We start from the raw sequence: 15,789 nt of genomic DNA, 5'->3' as shown, positions 1-15,789 counted from the left end.
CAACAAAAACCAACCTCCCCAAACAGAAACATACCAAACAAACCAAAGTTTGATTATTATGAAAATTAATCACTTTGAAAAATTCTCGTTATGTATCTATCTATGTAAGACGGCAAAAGTAACTTAAAAATTCTCAAAGTTTTAGAATGCTATTATTTTACTTAAATGCATATATATTCATGAACTAATGAATTATAGTGTACTAAACAATTGTTTTAGTTATCTACCTAGATTATTACACCACATTAGGTATCTTAAAAGAATTAGACTGAATGTTTTTGTCCTTCAAAATCAGTATTTTCAAATATCAAATAAGGGGTGGGGAAAATTAAGTCATCGTTCTTCACAAGTGGGTATGATGCCCTTTACACAAAAGATCACAGGGTGCCCTCTTGCTGTCTGTCACATGAGAACATCAGAAGCCTGCAATCTATATCCCAAACCAATTATCCTGATGCCCTGATCTTGGATGAGCAGCCTCCAGGATTGTCGGAGACACATTTCTCTTGTATAGAAGCCACTCAGGCTATGTCACAGCAGCCCAAACTAAGATAGCCGTGGACATAAAAGTCTGTGTTGCGGAACATACAATCCAGTAAGAATGACAGAAAATAAATGCCAAAATAAAATCGGCTTTCTGGGAACTGAGGCCACCTGGGGTCTAAACTGTAAACTCAATCCCCAAGCACTATTTTCTTCCAATTGAGATGACACAGAAAGACGTTTTGACACCATCCCACACAAAGAAGACCTCTTAAAAAAATAAACACACACACACACACACACACACACACACACACACAACCGCTGAGACACTGAGAATGAGGAATGAATTTCCTGAACTCCTAAGGTCCTTATTTTGGGGATTTCATTGTCTTTTCATTTGCCTGCATGCTTGTCTGAGACAGGTCTCCCTAAGTGGCATGGTCTGTCATCAAACTCTTAATTCTCCTAACACAGCTCCTCAAGCACTAGGATTATAGGCATGTACTGAACTGATAGTCTATAATTTATCAGTGGTTTAAAATTAACAAAGTGAGACATGGTTACAGTTAGCCTACTATTGAACATAAGTAGCATGGAATATGGTTTTGTGTGTCTGGTGAAATCTTGGTTTTTTTTCATGGTTTCATCAAGAATCATGAGTCTCACACACACACACACACACACACACACACACAAAACACACACTCCCACAATACACACATAAAACACACACCTACAAAAGAATGTTTTAGAAATATTTTTTAAAAATACAAACCCAGGTCACATATGATGCCGTGTTTGTCATTTTCATAACCAATTTTACTCCCTTATCAAAGCACATGTCACACAGCTGTTTCTATTATCACTGAAGACATCTTCTGGTGTAGTGAGTGGCAACTGTCCATGTACATGAAAGTTTTGAGTATCATTGTTGTCTTAAAAAAAACTTGCATTTTTTTTTATTTTATTGATTTCATTTATCGTATATATATGCACATATATGGGTGCTTGCACCACTGAGGGAGTAGTGAGATGAGAAGACTTGTGGCAGTTAGTTCTCTCCTTCTAGAGAGAGCAAACTTAGGCTGACATGCTTAGAGGCAAGTGCCCTTAACTGCTCAGACATCTCACCAGCCCTTAGTGTTGTCCTATAGCTGAATATTCTGAATAATTTAACCAGAAAGTAGAAAACTAAATTTAAGATGTTCAAGCACATCAGGTGCCACATACTAAATTCTTTATTTGTTTATTTATTTATTTATTGCTGTTTTTCCAAGACAAGGTTTCTTTGTGTGGAACTTGCTCTGTAGACCAGGCTGGCCTTGAATTCACAGAGATCCACCTGCTTCTGCCTCCCAAATGCTGAAACTAAAGGCATGCGCCCAGCTCTCACACCAAATTATTAACTAGGATGGAAATCATATTGAACAGACCTTGTATATAACCCTAAATTCTCATATACACTGGATTGAGAAGTAAAATACTCCAGTTGTCAGTTACAGGCCAATTTTAAATCTATCCTACAGTTCAGGATTCAATTTTAACTCTATCCCAGAGTCCTAGAGATTCTCCTTCCCACTACTTCTCATCAGCTTTACCTATAGACAGCATCCAGGTGCTAGTGGCCAACACATTTCACCAGGAGAATCGCAATTGTGTCCTTCAAATCTCTTTGTTTCTTCTCTTATTCTCCATTCCTCCAATTATTAAATCATTCTTAGAATGAAATGCAAAATCCACACAGTGCTGAACACCTGTCTAATGTGCATTCAATTCTTTTTCTTTATGTTCCCTTCTCCTCCTCTACCTCCTTACTGTTTCTGTTGTTTTGTCTTTGAGATAAGGTTTCATGTAGCTCAGGCTGGCTCCCAGCTCACTAAGTAGCCCAGTCTGGACTTGAACTCAGTATCTTCCTGCTTCAGTCTCTTGAGTTTTGGGATAATGAGTGTGTAGAGTATATACCTTGCTATCTACTCCAACCTCATTTTTATAACTGTGCATGCACTGGTGTACCAGTTATCAATGTACTTGCATTGCTTTCCAACTCTGATTATTTATTCATTTATTTATTTATTATAAAGGTCCTCTTTCATTATCTTTTCAGATTGTGTATGGGCTCTTCATTGCCCTCTGGACCTGGAGTAGTTACACCCTCAGCACCAGCTTGAAGGAAAATAATTTTCATTTCTACACATTTTTTCTAAGAGACTTTCATTACTCTCCCCTCCCCAACCCTATTGCATTTCTATTCCTTAAAGAACCATGATCTAACTTATTCCTCTAAGCCTATCATTTACACCTAAGCTAAAAGGAATTCTTTCCAGCATTAGATCTATAAAGAAAAGAAAATATGAGGTTGGCTGGCCACCAGCTGTGTAATTTCAGGTCCTCAAGCCTTCGTGACAGTCATCTAATTTAAAAGAGTTTGTGAATGCCATTATTTCTTGACTGATCCTCTGTAGTGAAGGCAGATATCAGCAGGTCGGCAGAATTATTTTCCCCTTTGACTAGCTGTAGTTATTATAAATTCCCTCCTTTGTCTCTGTACCTTAGAGTTCTCAAATTTTTTACTTGTTAGATTAGGTAATATCCTAAAGTTTTCAAATCCCTAGAATGTTGTTCCATATGAGCTGCCAATAGACCACTTCCACGATGTTCCCAAGATCGTGGGGAAGATGTTAAGAAAACAGGCACCAAGGTTTCCTTTAAAATTTGCTAAACTGTAGCCTCTTCGCCTGCCCTCTGCCTGAGGTAAGTCTGGGATCAGCCCAGGCTGAATCCCTCCCACATCCTTTCCTGGGAACTCCCTGGGTCAGCTCTACATTTTGACCCCCCTATACCTTTGGTCCAGTCCTGGTACTCTGGACCATCCACCATCTGGAGCTTGCCTTCCCCTCATCCTTGGCCCTGCTGGGCCCACAGCTTGGGGTGAGTATTTGGCCATTGCATGGTTCCAACACCCCCACCTGATGGGAGATGTCATTCTATAAATATGTTTCTCTTATTGGTTAATGAATAAAGCACTGTTGACCAATAGGAAAGCAAGATGGGTGGGACTAGGAGAGAAGGAGGATTCAGGGAGAAGTAGGGAGGAGATTCAAGATGTAGGATGGAAAGAGCAGAATTCCAGCCCCTCTCTCTGGTAAGATAAGACCATGTGGAAATACTTAGATTAATAGAGATGGGTTAATATTTAAGATAGAGCTAGCGGACAAGAAACTAGTAACTGGCTAGCAGCTTTATATCTAATACAGCATCTCTGTGCATTATTTGGGGCAGGTGTGGCTCTCGGACCACCCTTGGTGGGAAAAACTACCATAACACCCACCCTCTCATGTTCTTCCACAACACTAAAACAATACCACCAGTTTGAGCCCAAAATGCTCAGACACACGAGTCTGTGGGCAGCATTTCACTTTCTAACTATAATAGGTAGGGATTCCTATTATTCTGGATTGATATATAGTAGAATGTGCTTTTTCCTTTCTTGTTTTAAAGCCTCAGAAAGCATCAATATTCAGAAGTTTTTGGGGTGTGATCCACCACATGAAATCTTAAATAGTGTCCAAGTCGACGAAGTTGAACTAAGGAGTACAGTAGTGGCCACATTGCCATGAGACCTCTTTGTCAAGGTTTCTATTGCTATGAAGAGACACCACAAGTACAACTATCATCATCATCATCACCATCATCATTATTATTATGGTTTTTTGAGACATGTTTTCTCTGTATTGCTTTGGAGCCTGTCCTGGAACTAACTCTATGTACCAGGCTGGCTGCGAACTCACAGAGATCTGCCAGCCTCTGCTTCCCGAGTGCTGGAATTAAAGGAGTGAGCCACCAATGCCCAGCTGACCACAACAATTCTTATAAAGGAAAACATTTAATTGGGATGGCTTTTTAGTTCAGAGGTTTAGTCCACTGTCATCATGGCAGGACATGGCAGTGTGCAGGCAGACATGTTGCTGGAGAAGGAGCTGAGAGTCCTACATCTTGATCCACAGCCAACAAGAAGTAAACTTAAATATGGGGCATAGCTTGAACATATAAGCTTAGGAGACCTCAAAGCCATCCTCACAATGGCACACTTCCTCCAACAAGGCCCCACCTCCTAATAGTGTCACTCCCTTTGAATTTATGGGGACTACAAGATTCATTGTTCTTATTACCAACTTTACCTTCAAAGCTGATAGCCCAGTACAGCAGCATAATGACACCAGCATGGAGATGAGAATGAGGCATCCTTCTCCAAGTGAGACTTCATCTTCCAGTCATAGAATACACTAGCAATCAGATATCTTTACATGATGATGTCATATTGTCACTAAAGATACATGGACATGGTCCTGAATTAGTGTCTCCACTATCAGCATTTCTAATGGCTTGCTTGGAGAGTTTATACTTCTAGCCCTGAAACTCTAGGTTCTGTAGGTTGAGAACTAAGACACCAGGAGAAGACTGCTTATATCAAGAGACATAGCAAGAGTCCCATTCAACTTTCATGTCCAGGGTTAGGCCTTACATATTCCAAAACAGCAGGTAATAGGTAATTGACCTTATTTTCAGCAGGAATTAAGGTACCATCACATAACAGAAGTAGGCAGGAATGTGTTTGATGTCTAATCATTTTGATCATGTTTTAGTAATCTCTTATCTAATCTGAGGATTGGGACTACTTTCTGATGAAAAGAATATTTTTTCAATAAGACAACTTGAAGCATTTTTTAAATTACTTGAAACATTGTCTTAATTAAAATTGGGGAAAGTTAGAACTGACATTATGGTTCATGACTGTAAAATAAATCTCAACACTGGAGAGACAATGCCAGTAAGATTGCCATGAGTTCAAAACCACCCTGAGATATGCACTGAGACCCTGCCTCTTGATGAAAGGAGGGGGTACTAGTCAGCAATGAAAGTACAGAGTTAGAGCATGCATACTTTCTAAAGCAGAGCAGACAAAGTGGGGAATAGTCTGTGGAGTTGGATATAATTGTTCCCTCACGAAGGCCAGCACTGCCAAGGGCACCTGATCCTACCCCATGTCCTAGTTATGTAACAGCCCTTCTTCAGAAACCATGTTCCTTAGGTGACCTCATGATTACAATTTGGCTTCCCATAATATCTGCCTAAAAAAACAATGCTAACGTCATTACTTTACTCTGGTAATGACTATATTTCTCTTTGTGAATTAGCAATTTCACATTCTCACTTCATGATTTCTACAAGGTTTGATTTGTTTGTTCCTCCCACTGCCAAAGTGACACACCTTAAGAACTCATAAAATAGGATTTGAGAGTCTTAAAGATAATCATTTTTGTATAGTTATATCAATGCCTTTTGGAGTTTTATCTAGAAAGCCCTTCCCTTCCTCCTCCCCAATAGCTTTTATGGATGTGCTATATTTTGGACTGTTCATGGAGTGTATACTTACTGAACAACTTTTATAAAAATTTCCTTAATTTTTTTTAATCTAAAGAGGATTTCATGTTGTTAAATAAGTATTTGCTGAAGAATTTCTATATCTCTAACTTCTTAGGCATTAGCAATCTCTTGAAATTGCACAATAAACATCAAATAGCAGGATTTCTGGCTTGTGGAAGTTTATTGAGTGTGATGATACACAACAGAAGAGGTGAGATGTCAGATGAAGAGAGTAGGATTATATTCCTTATTATGTCTATAAACTTCCATTTTGCCATAGAAGCTAATGTATTCATGGGTTCTAGAGATTCACATGCCCATATTTTTAGCCTACCACATTTGCTTAACATGTAGTATTAAGAACAGGAGAAAATTTAGGGATGTTAGAAGTAAATATGACATCTGTGTGAATAAGTCATTTGGCATAGGGTCTGCTACTACCACTTTTTAAAACACTTTCTTCCAATAGACACTGTACATCTGCAACACTCACTTGTTTTATTCAGTACATGCTTGTCTTGGACATAGTAAGTGCCCAATAATACTGCCTAAAAGTGCCTCAAACAGAATGCTTCATTCTTCTGACCTCCAGAAGTCAGGTAAAAATTTATGTTCTTTTAATACTAAATTCAGCATTCCAATTTGTTAAAACAGCAGTAGGAAACTGATATTAGTGGGCAGGAAGTTTAGACAGAGTGCAGTAAACCTCACTGTCCAATTTTGACTGATTCACAAAATCTGATATGAGAACTTTCCTCAGGAGATTCTGGGCTAGACCCACTGCTCCTGATGAGTGTTTGCCTAGAGCTCGGGCCCAAAACTCGCACTCTCTCCTTGGAACTTTTTGGACCTGCCCCTCCACATGGGACCATCTGGAGCCTGCCCTCACCTGACCTTTGGGCTCCTTCGCCTGCTTTCTGCCTGAGTGCTTGAGACCATCAGGAGCCTGCCTTCCCCCACATCATTCACTCTGCTGTGGCCTCTGCTTGGAAGACCTCCAAGAGAGCTCGGGTCATCCAGAGTTACTGACATCGAAGTCCTGACCTACATACACCCACCAGGAGAGGAGCGGGGGTGGGGGGGGGGAAGAGAAAGAGAATCCCCACCTGCACCCACCCGAAGAAGCGATGGGAAGACTGCACTACAAGAAAACACCCAACAATAGAAAGACCATTATGACACCACCAGAATCTAGGGACTCTCCACCAACTACACTTGAACACACCAAAGCAGATGAAGCCGAAGAGAATGACCTAAAAAATAACTTCATGAAAATGGCAGAGGCCCTCAAAGATGATATGAGAAAAGCCCTTAAAGAAATAGAAGAAAAAAATGCACAAAAAAATGGGAAAAAATAGAGAAAAAGACCAAGCAAGAAATGAACAAATCTCTTAAAGGAAGCAAGGAAAACCAAGAAAAAATGAACAGATGAAGGAAACAATTCAAACTGTTCAAGACCTGAAAACTGAAATACAGACAATAAGGAAAGCACAAACAGAGGGATGCTGGAAATAGAAAAGCTGGGTAAACGATCAGGAACTACAGATGCAAGCATAACCAACAGAATACAAGAAGTGCTGAAGATAAACTAATCCACTAAAGAAAATCTTAAATCCAATAAGTCATTAACACAAAACATCCAGGAAATGTGGGACACTATGGAATTAGTAGTCATAGAAGAAGGCAAGGAATCCCAGCTCAAAAATGCAGAAAACACTTCCAGACTAATGTGATTTGATCACACCAGACCGCCTGAAACAGAGTACAAGCTGATCCTACATTCCAAACAGCTGGACAAAACAGCCCTACAGACTACAGCTAGGATATCTGAATCTTCTTCGCATCCCCCAAGACAGCGCCCCTTACCAGCAGGAAGTAGTTTGGAAAGAACGACGCCCAAATTCCCAAATATTGTGTATAAATGTTTGTTTTCATTTAATTGGACTTTGTTATATAAAATTAAATAAAAATAAATAAATAAATAAATGCAGAAAACATATTCAACAAAATCACTGAAGAATAAACTTTCCCAACATGAAAAATGACATGCCTATGAAAGTACAAGAAGCATACCAAACACCAAATATACTGGACCAAAAAAAAGGTCCCCTTACCACATAATAATCAAAACACCTAACATACAGAATAAAGAAAGAGTATTAAGAACAGAGAAAGAAAAAGGCCAGGTAATATATAAACATACCTATGAAAATTGCCCCTGATTTCTCCATGGAAACAGTAAAAGCCAGAAGGTCCTGGACAGATGTTCTACAAGCATTGAGAGTCCATGGATGCCAGCCCAGGCTACTATACCCAGCAAAACTCTCAATCACTATAGATGGAGAAAACAAAATATTCCATGACAAAACCAGATTTTCACAATACATATCCATAAATCCAGCCCTACAGAAAGTTTTGAAAGAAAAAGTCAAACCTAAGGAAGTTAACTATACTCACAAAAACATAGCAATAGATAATCCCACTTTACCAGAGCCCAGAAGAAAAAGTGGGGCAATTATATTCACAATACCACAGCCAACAATAAATCTAAAACAAACAAGAATTAAAACTCAATAGTTCTTATTTTCACTCAAATATTAATAATCTTAACTCGCCTATAAAAAGACACAGGTTAACACAGTGGATATGAAGACAGAACCCATCATTCTGTTCCATACGAGAACATCAAAGACAGACACTACCTCAGGGTAAAGGGTTGGGAAAAGATCTTCCAATCAAATGGAACCAAGAAGCAAGCAGGTGTAGTTAGTTATCCTAATAGCTAACAAGTTAGACTTCAAACCAAAATTAATCAAAAGAGATGAAGAAGGTCATTTCATATTCACCACAGGAAAAATCTATCAGAACAAAGTCTCAATTCTGAACATCTGTGCCCCAAATACAAAGGCACCACTTTCATAAAAGAAACATACTAAAACTCAAATCTTACATAAAACCTTCCACACTCATAGTGGGAGACTCCAACTTCCCACTCTCACCACTAGACAAGACCACCAGACAGAAAATTAACAAAGAAACAAAAGAACTAATAGAAGTTATGTCCCAATTGGGAATAAAGACATCTATAGAACATTCCATCCACACACACACACACACACAAAAAAAAAAAAAAATACAGTCTTCTCAGCTCCACGTGGAACTATCTCTAAAATCGACCACATACTTGGCAATATAACAAACCTCAACAGATACAAAAAAAAATTGAAATAGCTGGCTGTTGATAAAAATCAACAAGATAGACAAACCTTTATCCAAACTAACCAAACAAAAAACATAGAAAGAACATGTAAATCAACAAAATCAGAAATGAAAAGGGGACATATCAATGAACACTGACAAAATCCAGAGACTCTTTAGGTCATACTTTAAAAACCTGTACTACACAAAATTTGAATATTCAAAGGAAATGGACAAATTTCTGGATTGGTATCACTTCCCAAAATTAAATCAAGAACAGATAAGCAATTTAAATAGATCTAAACCCCTAATGAAATAGAAGCAGTCATCAAAAGCCTCACAACCAAAAAATTAATTTAAAAAAAAAAAGCCCAGGGCCAAATGGCTTCAGTGCAGAATTCACCTGAAATTCAATGAAGAGCTAATACCAATACTCCTCAAATTGTTCCACACAATGGAAACAGAAGGGTCATTGCCAAACTCTCTTTATGAGGTTACAATTACCTTGGTACCCAAGCCACACAAAGATACCACTAAGAAAGAGAACTACAGACCAGTATCCCTCATGAACATTGATTCTAAATACTCAAAAACATACTGGCAAATCAAATCCAAGAACACATTAGAGAAATCATCCACCATGATCAAGTAGGCTTCATTCCAGGGATGCAGGGATGGTTGAACATATGAAAACCTATCAATGTGATCCACCATGTAATCAAATTGAAAAAGAAAAATCATATGATCATCTCACTAAGTGCTGAAAAAGCCTTCGACAAAATCCAATACCCCTTCATGATAAAGGTCTTGGAGAGATCAGAGGTAACATACTAAAAGCAATGTATAAGAAACCAACAGACAACATCAAACTAAATGGAGATTCCTCTAAAATCAGGAACAAGTCAAGGCTGTCCACTCTCTCCATATCTTTTCAATATTGTACTTGAAATTCTAGCTAGAGCAATAAGACAACCAAAGGAGATCAAGGGGATACAAATTGGAAAGGAAGAAGTAAAACTTTTATTTGCAGATATTATGAAAGTTTACAGTAGTGTCCTGAAAAAATCTACCAGGGGACTCCTACAGCTCATAAACACTTTCAGCAAAGTGGCAGGATACAAGATTAACTAAAAAAAAATCAGTAGCTTTCCTATATACAGATGATAAAGGGGCTGAGAAAGAAATCAAAGAAACATCACCCTTTACAATAGCCACGACAACACAAAATATCTTGGGGTAACACTAACCAAACAAGAGAAAGATCTATATAGCAAGACTTGTGTCTTTATAGAAACAAATTAAAAGACGATACAAGAAAATGGAACTATCTTCCATGCTCTTTGATAGGTAGGATAAACATAGGATAGGTAGGATAAAAATGGCAATCTTGCCAAAAGCAATCTACAGATTCAATGCAATCCCCATAAAAATCCTGGCACAGTCTTCACTGACCTTGAAAGGATAACACTCAAATTTATATGGAAAAACAAAAGACCCAGGATAGCCAAAACACTTGTACAATAAAGGAACTTCAGGAGGCATCACCATCCTTGACTTCAAGCTCTATTATAGAGCTATAGTCCTGAAAACAGGTTGATATTGGCACAAAAATAGACAAGTAGACCAATGGAATTGAATTGAAAATCCTGACATTAGACTATATACCTATGAACACCTACCTGATTTTTGACAAAACAGCTAAAATTTTACAATGAAAGGAGGAAATCATCTTCAATAAATGGTGCTGGCACAACTAATTGATAGTGTGTAGAAGACTGCAGATAGGCCCATGTCTATCACCTTGCACAAAATTTAAGTCTGAATAGATCAAAGACCTCACCATAAATCCAGCCACACTGAACCTCTTAGAAGAAACAGTGGGCGGTATCCTTGAATGAATTGGTACAGGAGACCACTTCCTGAACATAACCAGTATCACAGACACTGAGATCAACAATTAATAAATGGGATCTCCTCAAACTGAAAAGCTTCTGAAAGGCAAAGGACACAGTTGACAAGACAAAAAGGCAACCCACAGAGTGGAAAATGATCTTCACCAACCCCACATCTGACAGAAGGCTGATCTCCAAAATATACAAAGAACTCAAGAAACTAGTCCCCAAAACACCAAATAACCCTATTAAATAGTGGTGTACAGAACTGAATAGAGAACTCTCAATAGAGGAAACCAAAAAGTCTTAAAGACACTTCAGAAAGTGCTCAACATCCTTAGCCATCAGGGAAATGCAAATCAAGGCAACTCTGAGATACCATCTTACTCCTGTAAGAATGGCTAAAATCAGAAACACCAATTACAGTTTATGCATGACAGAATGTGGAGAGAGGAGAACACTACTCCACTGCTGGTGGGAGTGCAAACTTGTACAGTCATTTTGGAGATCAGTATGGCAGTTCCTCAGGAAAATGGGAATCAGTCTATCAAAGGACCCGGCAATCCCCCTCTTAGGCATATACCCAAAAGATTCACATGCATGCAACAAAGACACCTGTTCAATTATGTTCACAGTAGCATTATTTGTAACAGCGAGAACTTGGAAGCAACTTAGATGCACCTCAAATGAAGAATGGATAAATAAGATGTGGTAAATTTACACAATGGAATACTGCTTAGCGGGGGAAAATGGAATCTTGAAGTTCGCAGGCAAATGGATGGAAATTGAAGAAACCGTCCTGAGTGAGGTAACCCAGTCACAAAAAGAGGAACATGGTATGAACTCACTCATAAATGGATTTTAGACCTAGAGCAAAGGATCACCAGCCTAGAATTCACACCACCAGAGAAGCTAGAATACAAGGAGGACCCTAAGAGAGTTATACAAGGTCCCACATAGAAGGGGAAAGGGAGAATATTGGGAGTGTGGGGGGGGGTTTACAGTGATTGGAGAGGGAGTTAGGAAAAAGAGAAAGGGAGAAGAGGAGGGGAGAGGAGGACATGAGGTTACCAGGAAGATTGAGTTGGGGGACGAATAGATGAGAGCAAGAAAAGAGATACCATAATAGAGGGAGCCATTATAGGTTTGAAGAGAAAACTGATACTACAGAAATGTCCAGAGACCTACAGTGATGACCCCAACTAACAGTCTGAGCAACAGTGGAGAAGCTACCTTAAATTCCCTGATATTGAGATTGATAACTAACTTATATGCCATCCTGGAGCCCTCATCTAGTACCTGATGGAAGCAGAAGCACACACCTACAGCTAAACACTGAGCTAAACTCCTGGAATCCAGTTGCAGAGAGGGAGGACTGATGAGCAAAGGTGTCAAAACCGAGTTACAGAAACCCACAGAGACAGCTGACCTGAACAAGGGGGAGCTCATGGATCCCCCAAACTGATAGCTGGGAAACCAGCATTTCACCGACCCAGACCCCCCAAATATAGGTCTCAGTTAGAAGGCCTGGGCAGTCTAAGGGACCTCTGACAATGGAACCAGGATGTATCACTGGTGCATGAAAGGACTTTGGGAGCACATTCCCCATGGAGGGATACTCCCTTAGCCTAGAGACAGGAGGGAGGGCCTAGACCCTACTCCAAATGACTTGACAGATTTTGATGATCCCTCCTGGAAGGTCCCACTCTCCCTGTGGAGTAGGTGATGAATGGCATGGGAAGGGAGGATTGGGGGACATGGGAGGGTGGGAGGGAGGGAGGGCAAGGGAACTGGGATCGATATGTAAAATAAGAAAAGAATATAGTAATAAAAAAAATAAAAAATAAATTTGCTAAACTAAAATTTCTAAGGGTTGGGCCAAAGAAGTTTTATTTTAAACAATATCCTCAGGTATTCCTTAAATGCCCTTAATAAATTTGAAGTACAAATGCCCTAGAGAAACATTTAAAGGATAATTTTGCCCTTCTAGACCAATATTCAAAACAACTGCTAAATTAAAACACCATGACTTGGAGCTATGTTGACAACTACATGTCCCAGACACTTGATGACTAAATTTGTGTCTTTCTCTATACAATGAGTGTTTTTTTCAACTAAAATTAAACACTAAGTATTCAGTTAAATAATCTAGGCATTAACATCAATATCATCACTTCCTTTCTTCCTTCTTTCCTTCCTTCCTTCTCTTTTTCTTCTCCTTCCTCCTCCTCCTTCATTCCTCCTTCTCCCTTCTTCCTTCTAACAGAGCTTGTCAGTTCAGTGATTCAGCGATGGGCTGCAGAACAGCAGGGCTCCATAGATATAAATAAGGTTGTGACCAGAGACTAAAAGCATGTCCCCAACTAGGGTAACCATAGATACATAATTCAGTTGTTTGATATGGAGGAAACTCTATTTGAAACTGAAGAAAGGTAAGCAGAATTTGGGCTGATTTTGGAAACCGGTATGGGCCTTTAAGAAGGGCTGTTTCTTGCTCCCAAGTTTGCCCCAGCCCAAGTGATTGCTTCTATTACAAGAAGTCCTATGGGGGAAACTCATCAGGGAGAAGTCAGAAGGAGGTAGGTCCCTGGAACCTATAAAAAGTTCGACCTAGAGACCCTGTGTGGATCCACACCTCTGAGGCCCCTCCCTTCCCCTTAATGGGAACTGTTTGTTCTAATAGCTTGTCCTTAATTCTTTTTCCTCCCTTTGGCTTAGGTTTCTCTGCTCCATAGTCAATCTGTAACTTCCTTTTACTGCATCAGAGTCTATCTGTAACTGTTACTTTCACCGCAGGACTCTCGGGATATCTGCTATTTTTCTCTCAGGCAGCCAGGCCTTCACATTCCCAGCCTCTGGTCTCAGCTGTCACATCCTCTGCAGTGGCTCTCCTGCCTCCAGCTGCCACCTCAATTTCTTGTGCAAGCATGTCTTCTTTCCTGAAAGCAAAATTTTCTTTCCATCCCATGGAACTAGCCCACTGCTATCCCCAAGTGACCACCCCTCACTCAAGACCCCCTGAAAATTGCAACAATTAATTACCAAGGAATTCAGCAGCACATAGTTATAACCTCATGTACCTTTAGTTTAGTTTTCTTTCTTTTTTTCTTTTCTTTTTGACTTTTTGTTTTTTTCTAGACAGAATTCCTCTGTACTGCTTTGGAGGCTGGCCCAGAACTGGCTCTGTAGAGCAAGCTGGCCTCACAGAGATCTGCCTGCCTCTGCCTCCTGAGTGCTGAGATTAAAGACGTATGCCACCAATGCCCAGCTTAGTTTTTCTTTCAGTCACTATTTAACTCAAAGTGTGAGTTCTATTTGTGGATGTCACTAAAAAGTAAAATTGATCAAGTATTTCATCTATGACATCATGATCATATGCAGTTAACTGACCAATGGAAGTTAAAAGCCATTTTCACTAAATTAAATCATGAGAGGATAGAAAAAAAGAAAATTTCATGACTGAATATGAATGTAATTTTTCTTCTAAATGACATATATGGGAATAATGAAGAGAGGCTCACAGAGAAGCTAATGGCATTTATTTACCATGGAGAAGTACACCTTATTTCTCAATATTTTAAATATTAATTTAAATATTTAGAAATTTAAATATAATTTATAGTTATAATTTAGTATATATTTGTTAAATGTACTTTGTATAAGCATATAATTCAAAAAATATTTAAATACTTCTAATGTATTTAATTAAATGTCTTTAATATATTTAAATAACATCCCACTAAATTATGTGCATAAAATGAGCAATGATGATGAAAAAAGATCTTCACAAAAGTAAAACTGCTTTAATCTATTTCCAGCAAATTACAGTTTTGGAAAACCAAGTTATCATTAATGAGTACTGAGAGATGACAGAAGAACATACTGAAAATAAGTGATTATTCTGGAAGCAACACTTTGTGATAGCAGAGAAATGGGGGAATCACTCTGACCTTCTGCAGTAGTTAATGAAGCATGAATTATGTCCATGAATATGGTAATTAAAGATGTAATCTTACATCAATTTTAAAACTACCTACTTGCTCACTGATTGTAGTGTGCAGAGAAGAGTGATATTGAGTTCACTCAAGGTCAGGGCATGGGCCACAATGATCTGGATTTGTTTGATCTAGGTAGACATCTTTGGTTGCTAGGATATTTGCACAGCCTTGTTACTAAGGCTCTTTCTTCAAGTCCAATGAACATGAGAACTCCTCCAATGGAGATACATTAACACTAACATTTGTTAAGCACTCTAACTTGTACATAATTTCCATGGTAACCAGCCACTGTAGCTAGGCAGAGAGAAGACAACTCTTTTTTTTTTTTTTTTTTTAATCAAAGTACCACTGATTCATGTCTAATTCACATAATGTGGGTGTATTGTGCTTTGAATGTGTGTGTGTGTGTGTGTGTATGTATGTATGCATATATTTGATTGTGTATATATTATGTTTGTGTATGTGTTTGTGTGTGGGTGTGTCTGTGTGTGTGTTTGTGTATCTATGTTAAGAAATGCATAGATGGCCAGATTACACAAGGTAGGTAGACAGATGATAGTTATATGGCTCAAGTTCAGTAATGTTAGAAAGCAAAACAATATTCTTTCATAAGTAAGAATATGGGACATTTTAGTTAGCTTTGTTTTTATACATAATCAGAGTAGAATCAATACAGTTTGATTTTTCAGAGAAGAGAACTCCATTTTCTGCTTATACTTATAATCTCTAAATGTTTGTAATGGTCAAGAAAACCAAGCAAGAAAAAAATATGGATATTTTAGAGCCTCAAG

General features: G+C 38.7%; 1 protein-coding gene across 1 annotated transcript in view; it reads right to left on the bottom strand.

Moving 5' to 3' along the window:
• Positions 1 to 15,789, bottom strand: part of Unc80 (unc-80 homolog, NALCN channel complex subunit) — a 195,664-nt gene that overhangs the window by 156,100 nt on the left and 23,775 nt on the right. The gene's annotated exons all lie outside the window — the stretch shown is intronic.

Source organism: Phodopus roborovskii, unplaced genomic scaffold (assembly GCF_943737965.1).
Source record: "Phodopus roborovskii unplaced genomic scaffold, PHOROB, whole genome shotgun sequence".
NCBI classification, from domain to species: domain Eukaryota; kingdom Metazoa; phylum Chordata; class Mammalia; order Rodentia; family Cricetidae; genus Phodopus; species Phodopus roborovskii.
This window is presented reverse-complemented; position numbering and strand designations above follow the sequence as displayed.